The 10,771-nt window shown below is 41.5% G+C and overlaps 1 pseudogene; it reads left to right on the top strand.

Moving 5' to 3' along the window:
• Positions 1–8,501: 8,501 nt before the first annotated feature.
• LOC103729760 lies at positions 8,502–10,440 on the top strand (annotated as a pseudogene).
• Positions 10,441–10,771: the final 331 nt, after the last annotated feature.

Raw genomic sequence — 10,771 nt, 5'->3', positions numbered from 1 at the left:
ACCTTTCCTCTTTCTGAACCTACCTACAAACTGTTCATTTTCTACCTTTGAACTAAGTAATGTCACCTAAGCAGAAGTTTGAAAACCATTTAGGGCCATTTGGTTTTCCTTTGGTTTGTTGTACTGTTAGTTGTGTTTGTTACAAAGAGCAAAGGGCAGATGTTGAGGCTCACAACCTGGGAAAAATGATTTTGTTAGAAGGTATGTTAGTTAATAGATAATTTAGGATGTTTTTCTTCTACAATAAACAGTTAACTTAGAAAAAAATCTTTGAATTTTCCCAAGTAAGATCTAACATTGTCTATTTTTTTTCATGGTGCATAATATGGAACCATTTGCTGCTATTGTTAATAAAATGTATTTTTAAATTGTTCTGTTCCTCTTTGGTTAGTTTTTTTTCTTTGTTGCAAATTCCTTTCTAAAATGGCCTCTAGATTATTTGAAGAGATAATCCTGTCATTTGCTGAATGTGACCTGTCAGATATCATTAACTTATATGTGTGAATTTGGATCCATGGGGTGACTTTTCACTTAAGCAATCACTGACTGATTATGACACAAAAGTTCACATTGAAACTAAAACTTCAGTTTATTACTTCTGGGTTATTTTCAGTCAGAAATTTGTTAGATTTTTGGAAAATGTTGGAAAAAAATCTTTTTTGTACACTGTACACATTTCAGGTCTACTTTCATGCTTTTAAAAATATGTACAAGTATTTGAACTTTTAGCCAGAGTTATATTATTTAAAGACAAAATATATATTTAAAAGCAAAATGGAGTAGAGTTTAGTAGACATGGGCTTTAGACTAAGATTTCTTGATTTTCTTTTTCTTTCTTTTGTTATTAATTTATAAAAGGAAGAGTTTATTTGACCTTATGGGTCCAGGGGAATTACAGTCCATCATGGTGGGGAGGCATGGTGGCTGGAGGTGGCTGGAGCAGAAGCAGAAGCAGAAGCAGAAGCTAAACTCTCCATCTTCAAGAAGGCACAGGAAGCAAGAAAGCAACTCCAGATCTGGCAAGGCTTAAGAACTCTCTAGCTGCAAACTCCCTGCCTCTGGATGGGTGGCTTTCATGGTGCCAAAAGGCAACAGGCAGATGACTGGGGAGAATAGTCCTCTAAAATTCTTCTCAACGACTGACCTAGTGTGTTGCAATACCAACACACCAAACAAGATGTTCCTGCTGGTGCAATAGTGGAGTGTCTAATGTATGTACAACCAGCAAATTTTCAATTGGATATAATGCCCGCTCCTAGGGGTGGAACACACCTCTGGTACTGTAGACCTGGCCAACCCCTGTAGCAGGGGAGAATATAGGCCCCAGTGGGAATTCCCCGCAATTTCTTTGTTAGATGGAAATGATGCACCTACTAAAGTACTGAACAGGATTGCTTGATTTTCAATCTTGGTTTTTCTATTTGGTGGTGTTAGGACTGTCTGTGTTTTCCAAGACATTTCTAAACCCCATTTTCATTTTCTTTTTAAAAAAATATTTTTATTGAATGTTGTGCATTTCATACAATACATCTTAATCGTATTTAGACCCCCCCTCTCCTATATGCACTCCCTTTACCCCCACAACCAGACATTTCATGCATTCTGTCCTATATGTTAAGGCCTATCAAGCCAACTTTGTGTCCCCAAATGTGATTCATTCCCTGGAGCCTGGCCAGCCTATCCAACATCACTCCCTTAAAGAACAACTCTCTCTCACCCAGCAGTGAGCAGCTGCCAATAGTTCCTTAGCTAAGATTGGTGTTTCTTACCCATTTCCCCAATTCTATGCTGGGTTTTTGTCTGGCCTGAGTTTGCATGGGTCTTGTGCATGCTGTCACTACTGCTGTAAGTTCATATAAGCAAGTTCCCAAGAGCCTGGAAAAATGTTTCCTTGTGGTCATGCACCACCCCTGGCTCTTACAATCTTTCTGCCCTCTCTTTTGCAATGGTCCCCAAGGTCTGGGTGGGTGAGGTTTAATATAGGGGTCCGATCCAGGGATATGCACTATGGAGTCTCTTATGCTCTACATTTTGTTCAGTTCTGGCTTTCTGTGTTCATCTCCCTCTGTTGCATAAGGAAGCTTTCCAGGTGAGAAGTGAGATATACATTAATATGCTCTCTATACCCTGTTCTATGTTCTGTGAGCCTTAGGTGTAGAGGTTCCATTGTAGATGTGTCACTTATGACTGGGCACCTCACAAACACATGTACTCTATTTAGACCAGTAGCGGGACTCTGAAATAGTCTCCATTTGTTGAAAAAAGAAGCTTCTTTGATGAGTGGTGAGAGGTAAATATAAGGATCTCTCTGTAAATAAAAGGATCAATTATTTAGCATATAGTAAAAAATTATATTTGTCTAGGGATGTGATAGACATCAGTTTGCTCTAGGATCTATGACCTTTCCAGTCACATGTATTTGACTATATTTACAGTACCACACATTAGTTCCTTCCCATCACGTGGGCTTTAACTCACTTAGATAACAGTTGATTATCCCCAGATTAAAAAATGCCACTAATATACCCAGAGATAGTTTATTGTGCTTGTCATTGTTGTGGTTATTAGGCTTTACAGCTGAGATTGGACCATTAATTGAGCTTGCATAGCATCTTCTGAAACTATGAGAGTTAGTTTTCAGGGAGGAGGCTTCCAGGTCAGCTCCAGCTCCATTGCTCCATTCTTATATCTAAAGTATGTCTTGTCTTTGGCAATAGGGTCTTCTACTCATCCTACTACAGAGATACTTGTGTATCCATGATTATTGCTGATTTTTTCACAATCTAAGAAATGGAAGCAACCTAAATGTTCCTCAACTGATGCATGGCCAACCAAAATGTGGTACATTTACACCATGACATTTTACTCAGTGGTAAAGAAGGGCAACAATATGAAATCCGAGGTAAATGGATGTAACTAGAAATTATTAAACTAAGTGAAGTAACACAAACTCAGAAAAACAAGCAATGTATGTTCTCTCTCATTTGCGGATCTTAGCTCCAAATCCTTTTAGGTAAGCATATATTCTGATATAAATGCAAGTCCCAGGAAAATGGAAAGGAAACATGGGAGTAAAGGGGAAGAAGGACTCCCAAAGAGGGGGATAGCATAAGACAGGTGTTACCAAGGGGTAAGTCAGGAAGCTGGGGGTGTTTATCCAGGAAGGGAGGAGGGAGGTTATACAAAGAGCCATGGAGGTAAAGGGGAAGAAAGTGTTCAAGAGATGGGGAGTAACAGAATTGGGGATAATTGGGGTACTTTAACTGGGGTGGGGAGAAGGGAGGGTGAGACAGGGAGAAGGAGAGGAGAGATAATTAAGTGGTGTGGAAAACCAGAGAGAAAAGTATTCGTTAAAAAGTCTACTGAAAAATATACATACAATATCTGTACATGAGTGCATGTGTATAACTGAAGGCTATATAACAAGAAACACAGTGACAGACAAGAGAAACTTCCCTTCAAGTTGTTGGTTAGCATAGTCCAAGAGACTCCCAAATTAACACAGGCTATCGCCATAGCCCTTGATATACTCACATTTTCCATCTCGCTAAAGAAACAGACTCTGAGCCTTGTGAAGGATAAATTAGATGTATGGGGAATGGAGTAGATATTCAGAAATTTATTATCACTGTGAATAAACAACTTACCAAGTTTCAAAAGAAATTTTAAAAATTATCACAAAATTCCTAGCCTAAAGCAATTTATGTTCCAAAGAAATAATCTGGCATATACTTTAAGTAAAATGGAATTTAACATTATTTAAAAATATAAACACCAAGAATTATGAGATTCAAAGGGGTAAAGAAGTACTTCCAACTTAGAATGTTAGGAAAGACTTCATCATGAATATCTGTCTCTCTCTCTCTTTCTCTCTCTCTCTCACATACATACACTCAAAGTACTTGTGGTAGGCAAACATTGTGCCACTGAGTTACATCTCAGGCTATGAATATGATGTCCTTAAAAGAGGATGTTTTACGTAGAGGAAGAAAGGTGAAGGGAAAGGAAGTAAGAGGCAGAGACATGGGAAGGGAAAGACAGGTTTTCTGACAGCAAGAACAGCTGGAATAGCGGATACTCTCATACAGCTGGGTATAGTGGGCAATGTGAACTGGGAGGTAAGAGTTGGAAAGTAGACTGGGCATAGGGCTTGGGTGACATGCAAACTTCTAAAAGCCATGTTGCAGTATTTGATCCTATAAGCACCATGAAAACATAGTTGATTGTAGGCAATATATATTTCCAGTAATCAGGGCATTGAAATAATAGTTGGCAAGTTGCACTGAAAACTGGAAATTGCATGTTTGATTGTAGTCTGTGCAAAGAGTCAGTATGAGCAAAGTGGGAAAGAAGGGGTTTGGAGTTAAGGAAAGGAAACAACTAGAGGGGTTTTAGAGAGCTGAGAGATGTGATGGTCATTGGGACAAGGATGACAGTGAAGTGAAGAGAAATCTTAAAGCTGACTTCAGGGGGTCATAATGCAGGGACACAGAGAAAAGTTGGACCTCATGTGTTGGTAGGAACAGATGGACAAAGGACTGAAAGATCTCATGCCTGTAGGAACCAGGCAAGTAATGGAGATGAATGTTCTGGGGCAGAGTTGAAATGTAATGGGGTCGGGGACTGCAGAGATAGCTCTGGTACTAAGGGAAACCATTTGACTATGTGTTTAGTCAGGCCTTATCAAGAAGAACAATTATTAGAACTTTTCAAAGATAAAGTATTCAAATTTAAAATAATCTTGCCTAATTTTTCTCCTTTAGATTTAATTATCTTTTGATACTGCATAGGTCAAACTAAATAATATGTGGAAGTTGAAGATTTCTAATTCTCCTGATTGCTTGTTATTTTTATGTATGCATTCATTTAAACTGCTGTTTATGTTTCTGTGTATTGTTTCAGTCAACTTAGAATGAGCATAATGCATATTTAACTGATTACTGTTCCTACAAATCTCAAGTCATGGCTCAGGCTCAATTGGTTTTCTCCCAGGAGCTGCTTCCACAAGATATTAGAATAAATTTCAAGAGTTCCTAAGAAGTGATCAGTATTAAAAGTGTCGACTATGAAGTAAATTATGGTTTCTCATGTTGGTAACATAGGTGTGTGTGTGTGTGTGTGTGTGTGTGTGTGTGCTGCTTATGCAGTTTCAGATATAGGGGAAAGTTTGGACAGTTGCAATTTGCTTTTAAAAATATTAATTTATTTGGTCTTGAATCTGGTGCTGGATCATCTGTTGAGTTGATGTTTTCTCTTAGCACTTTCATAGTGTTCTCCAAAGCTATGAGAGCTCATTTTCAGGGGAAGTGGCTTCTGGGTCAGTTGCAGCTCTATTTCTCCAAATCCTGGGTCCGACATATGTTCTGTCTTTGGCAGTAGAGTCTTACCTTCAAGTTCTGGAAGGCCATCAAGGGCTGTGGCAATAGCCTGAGTAATTTTGGGAGTCTCTTGGACCACCCTGGCCAGCAACTCAAAGGAAGGTATTTCCTGTCTGGTACTGTTTCTTGTTATGTAGCCTTTAGCTATACACATGAACTCTTAAAGAAATATACTGATCCCTTTAATCTTCGGTTATACTTTCCTTTTGGTGTTTAAGACCAACCATAGAGTTGGCCCAATTAAACCAATTTATTTTTACTCTTAAGGTCGTTTGAGGATCTGTTCCTCAGGGATCATATGGGCTTGGGAGGAGCATCAATGGCCAGTACAGCATACTCCATTGGTGCAGTAGTGGAACTTTTGTCTTGGGGCAATCAACAGCTACCTAATTTGATAAACAGCCTACTCAAAGGGAGGAAATTCAAGTGTGGAACTGTAATATAACCTAATACACATGGCTGGAGTGGTCATAGATCTTAGAGAAAACCCCAAAACTCTCACATTGCTAGACTAATGTGATTTTTTTTACTATGTACAAAATATGTATCCCTATATTTACAGACAAATATCCCAGTCACCACTCATCAAAGAATCTCATTTTGCAGCAGTCAGAGACTAATACCAAGTACCACAACTGGTCACACACGGACATTTTCTATGAATAGCCCAGGCCTCAGGGTCACATCTGCAGTGCAACCTCTACACCCAAGGCTCATGGAACATAGAACAGGCTCAGAACATAGAAGAGGACACTAAGGAATCAGTTCTCAGTAATGACGCTCCCTCATGCAGCAGAAGGCCAGGAATACAAAAGATCACAAATGGCCAAAGTGTAGAGATCAAGATTCTGCTAAATAATGGTCATTGGACAGGACTACTTTATTAAACTTCATTCACCCAAGGCTCAGGGACCATCGTGGAAGAGGGAGTGGAGATATTGTAAGAGCAAGGGAAGATGGGCATGACTATATGGAAACAGAGTCCTACAAGCTCCTGGGAACCTACTCATATGATTCTATAGTGTTGATGGATAGAAACAGGGATGACAGAGTATCCATTTGGGTGGGGGAGGCTATGGGAGGGTGCCATATGGGATGGGGATATAAAGATAATTAAGATTGTTTGGGATGTTCTGTATGAAAGACACAAAAAAATCAATTAAAATGAAAAAAAATTATCATTTTTATTTTATGTGTATGAGTGCATTGTCTGAATGTATATAAGGTATACCCATGTCTTAATGCCCATGGAGGTCAGAAGAAGGCATTGAATCCCCTGAAACTGAAGCTATGGATAGTTGTGAGATCTTGTATAGATGCTGGGAATAAAACCTGGGTCATCTGCTGAGCCATTTCTCCAGCCCCACAATTTATTTTGAGACAGAGTCTTGTTGTGAAGCTTAGGCTGGACTCAAACTAGTGGCATTCATTCTTCCTCAGCCTCCCAAGTACTAGAGTTGTCCAGATTCATCTTTAATAAAACAGGTAGAACTATTGGAACTTAAAATATTAATAGTAAAATGGAAGATGAAAAAAATCAACCTGTGGAAGAATGTAAAGGGACAGATCTGTTATTTATTTATTTGTTATTTACTGTGTGTGTGCATGTGTATGTGTGGAGGTTCATGTGTCTGTGTATATGAAATCATGATTTTATGCAGGTGCGCCTGCACATGAGTACACATGCATGCAGAGGTCAGAGAGCAATCTCAGGTGTCACTTCTCAGGTGCTTTTATCTTTTGTTCTTTTCACCTCTGTCCCTAGTGTAGAGTACTAACCCCAGGGCCTTGTGCATGGTAGACAAGTACTCTACATGGAGCCACATTTCTGTCTTCCACTTCTCGTTTCTTTTGGTCTTTTTGAGACAGGGTCTCCCTGTAGCCCCAGCTGTCCTGGAACTCACTATGTAGACCAGGCTGGCCTTGAACTCACAGAGATCCGCCTGCCTCTGCCTCCCGAGTGCTGGAATTAAAGACATGTGCCACCATGCCCGGCTGTCTTTCACTTTTTATTTAAGATAAGATCTCTCACTGGACTGTACTTTGCTAAGTAGGCTACAGTATCTGGCCAGCAGGTTTCCAGAGATCTGCCAGTCTTTACCTCAGTGTCACTGGGATTATAGGAGTGTGCTATACCATCAGATTGTTTTTTACCTGGGTTCTGGGGATCAAACTCAGATCCTCATGCTTAATAAGCAAGCGCTTTACCAACTGAGCCATCTTCTTTGCCTGCTTTAAAAAAATATTTTACTGTTTTTATTTTATTTTATGTGCATGAGTGTATTGCCTATATGTATGTAAATGCACCCATGTTGTGCAATGCCTACAGAGGTCAGAAGAGGGCATCATATTCCCTGAAACTGGAGTTATGGATGGTTATTAGGAACCATGTGGGTGCTGGGGACCAAACTCAGGTCCTCTGCAAGAGAGACCAGTGCTCTTAACCGATGAGCCATCTCTCCAGCTTCCCAGTATCTGCTTTTATGAATATTAACAAGCTGATTGATCAACCTTATCATAAAAACTTCTATACCTATAGCTTCTGCACGGAGGTGTAGTGACAATTACAAGGTTTATTTTGATCAATGCTTTTCAAGAAATACAAAGAAAAATGGAGATGTCATTGGCAAGAAGTTCAAGCTATTCTTTCAATATAATCATCACAAAAATAATCAACATAAACTTTATGTAAAATGTCTTTATACAGTAAGCTTTGATGCCATTGAAATAATAGACAAATATTTTATGGAAATATATTAAGATTGTAGAAAACAAATGTATACGTTTCATTACTGAAAGTTAATGGCAGAGAGCAGAGTGTGAGGCATAATTCTGAAGGTAAAATGGGATCAATTAATTCCTCTTGCAATTATTTCATCTTATCATGCTATTCATCTTACAGCTTGTTGCCTGGTAACTTGGCAGTTATGGGGGAGGATCATGGCACATCAACATTGAGGCCACAGGTGATTTAGCAGGTGATTCTTTTTCCCTTTCAGGATGAGTAGGTGTCAGGAGAGGATCTTGGGTCTAAGAGAAAAGACTGCGCATAAAAATGGACATAAAGGCCTAAGGGGAACGTGAGAGGGAGATAGACATTGAGAGAACAAAGAGGGAGAGAAAATGGCGCCCATGGATTATAGTACCTATAGCCAAACTGCAGTCCAGCAGGTCTACAGTGATTACACCACCCAGCCAACTCAAGGATATGCACAAAGTACCCAGGCATATGGGCAACAAGACAATCTATTGATGTCAGCTATACCCAGGCTCAGAGCACTGCCACCAATGGGCAGACTGCATATGCATCTTCTTATGGACAGCCTCCCACTGGTTATACTACTCCAACTATCTCTTTCAGACATACAGTCAGCCTGTCCAGGGGTATAGCTCTGGGTGCTTATGAAACCACCACCGTAACAGTCACCTCACCCAGGCCTCCTATGCAACACAGTCTGCTTATGGAACTTGGCCTTCTTACCCAGCCTACGGACAGCAGCCAGCAGCCACAGCACCTGCAAGACCACAGGATGGTAACAAGCCCACTGAGACTCGTCAACCTCAATCTAGCACAGGGGGTTATAACCACCGCAGCCTTGGATATGCTCAGAGCAACTGCAGTTATACCCAGGTACCTGGGAGCTACAGCATGCAGCCTGTCACCACACCTTCACCTATCCTCCTACCAGTTATTCTTCACAACCAACTAGTTATGATCAGAGTAGTTACTCTCAGAACACCTATGGGTAGCCGAGCAGCTATGGACAGTACAGTAGCTATAGTCAAGAAAACTGCTATGGGAAGCAGCCTCCCACTAGTTAACCCCTCAGACTGGATCCTACAGCCAGGCTCCAAGTCAATATAGCCAAGGGAGCAGCAGCTATGGGCAGCAGAGTTCATTCCGACAGGACCACCCGAGTAGCATGGGTGTTTATGGACAGGAGTCTGTAGGATTTTCTGGAGCAGTAGAGAACCAGAGCATGAGTGGCCCTGATGACTGGGGCAGGGAAAGATGGGAATTCGATCTTGGAAGCATCAGCAGAGGTGGGCAGGAGGAGGACATGGTGGAATGGGCAGCGCTGGAGAGTGAGGTGGCTTCAATAAGCCTGGTGGACCCATGGATGAAGGACAAGACTTTGATCTAGGCCTTCTTATAGACCCTGACAAAGATTCTGACAACAGTGCAATTTATGTACAAGGATTAAAGGACAATGTGATTCTCAATGATTTGGCAGACTTCTTTAAGTAGTGTGAGGTTGTTAAGATGAATAAGAGAGCTGGGCAACCCGTGATCCACATCTACCTGGATAAGGAAACAGGAAAGTCCAAAGATGATGCCATAGTGTCCTATGAAGATCCACCAACTGCCAAGGCTGCTGTGGAGTGGTTTGATGGGAAAGATTTTCAAGGAACAAGCTAAAGTCTCTCCTACCCAAAAGAAACCTCCAGTCAACAGTCTGTGGGGTGGCATGCCACCCCATGAGGGCAGAGGAACTCCACCACCACTCCAAGGAGGTCCTGGTGGCCCAGGAGGTCCTGGGGGAACCATGAGTCACATGGGAGGCTGTGGAGGAGACAAAGGAGGCTTCTCCCTAAGAGAGCCCCTGAAATTCTCCAGGAAACTCCTCTAGAGGAGGAAACTTCCAGCACTAAGCTGGAGACCGGCAGTGTCCCAATCCGGGTTGTTGAAATCAGAACTTCTCTTGGAGAACAGAATGCAACCAGTGTAAGGCCCCTAAGCCTGAGGGCTTCCTCCCACCAGCCTTCCCACCTCTGGTGGTGATTGTGACAGAGGTGGTCCTGGTGGCATGCTGGGAGTAAGGGCCTTATGGACTGCTGTGGTCAGGGTGGAATGTTCAGAGATGGCTGTGGTGGAGACAGAGGTGGCTTTTGAGCTGGCCATGGAATGGGCTGAGGTGGCTTTGGAGGAGGAAGATGAGGTGGTCCAGGGTGTCATGGACCTTTGATGGAACAAATGGGAGGAAGAAGAGGCAAATGTGGAGGACCTGGAAAAATGGATAAAGGCTAGCATTGTCAGGAACATAGAGGCTGGCCCTATTAGACACAGAGACCTGGCAGAACTGCATTGACTACCAGATTTATTTATTTATTTATTTGTTTATTATTTATTTATTCATTTATTTATTGGTCTTTTTGAGAGAGGGTCTCCCTGTAGCCCCAGCTGTCCTGGAACTCACTATGTAGACCAGGTTGGCCTTGAACTCACAGAGATCCGCCTGCCTCTGCCTCCCGAGTGCTGGTTAAAGGCGTGCACCACCACGCCCGGCTTATTTATTTAAGTTTTTAAGATTTTAGAATTTCAAAGAAAAAGAAATTCTCAGGGCAGGTGAGATGGTAACCTTGGCAGCTGCCTTGAGGTGGTGAATGGTGGG

Source organism: Nannospalax galili, unplaced genomic scaffold, assembly GCF_000622305.1.
Source record: "Nannospalax galili isolate Female #2095 unplaced genomic scaffold, S.galili_v1.0 scaffold1553, whole genome shotgun sequence".
Taxonomy (NCBI): Eukaryota; Metazoa; Chordata; class Mammalia; order Rodentia; family Spalacidae; genus Nannospalax; species Nannospalax galili.
The sequence above is the reverse complement of the archived record's forward strand: the minus strand, read 5'-3'. Positions and strand labels throughout refer to the sequence as shown.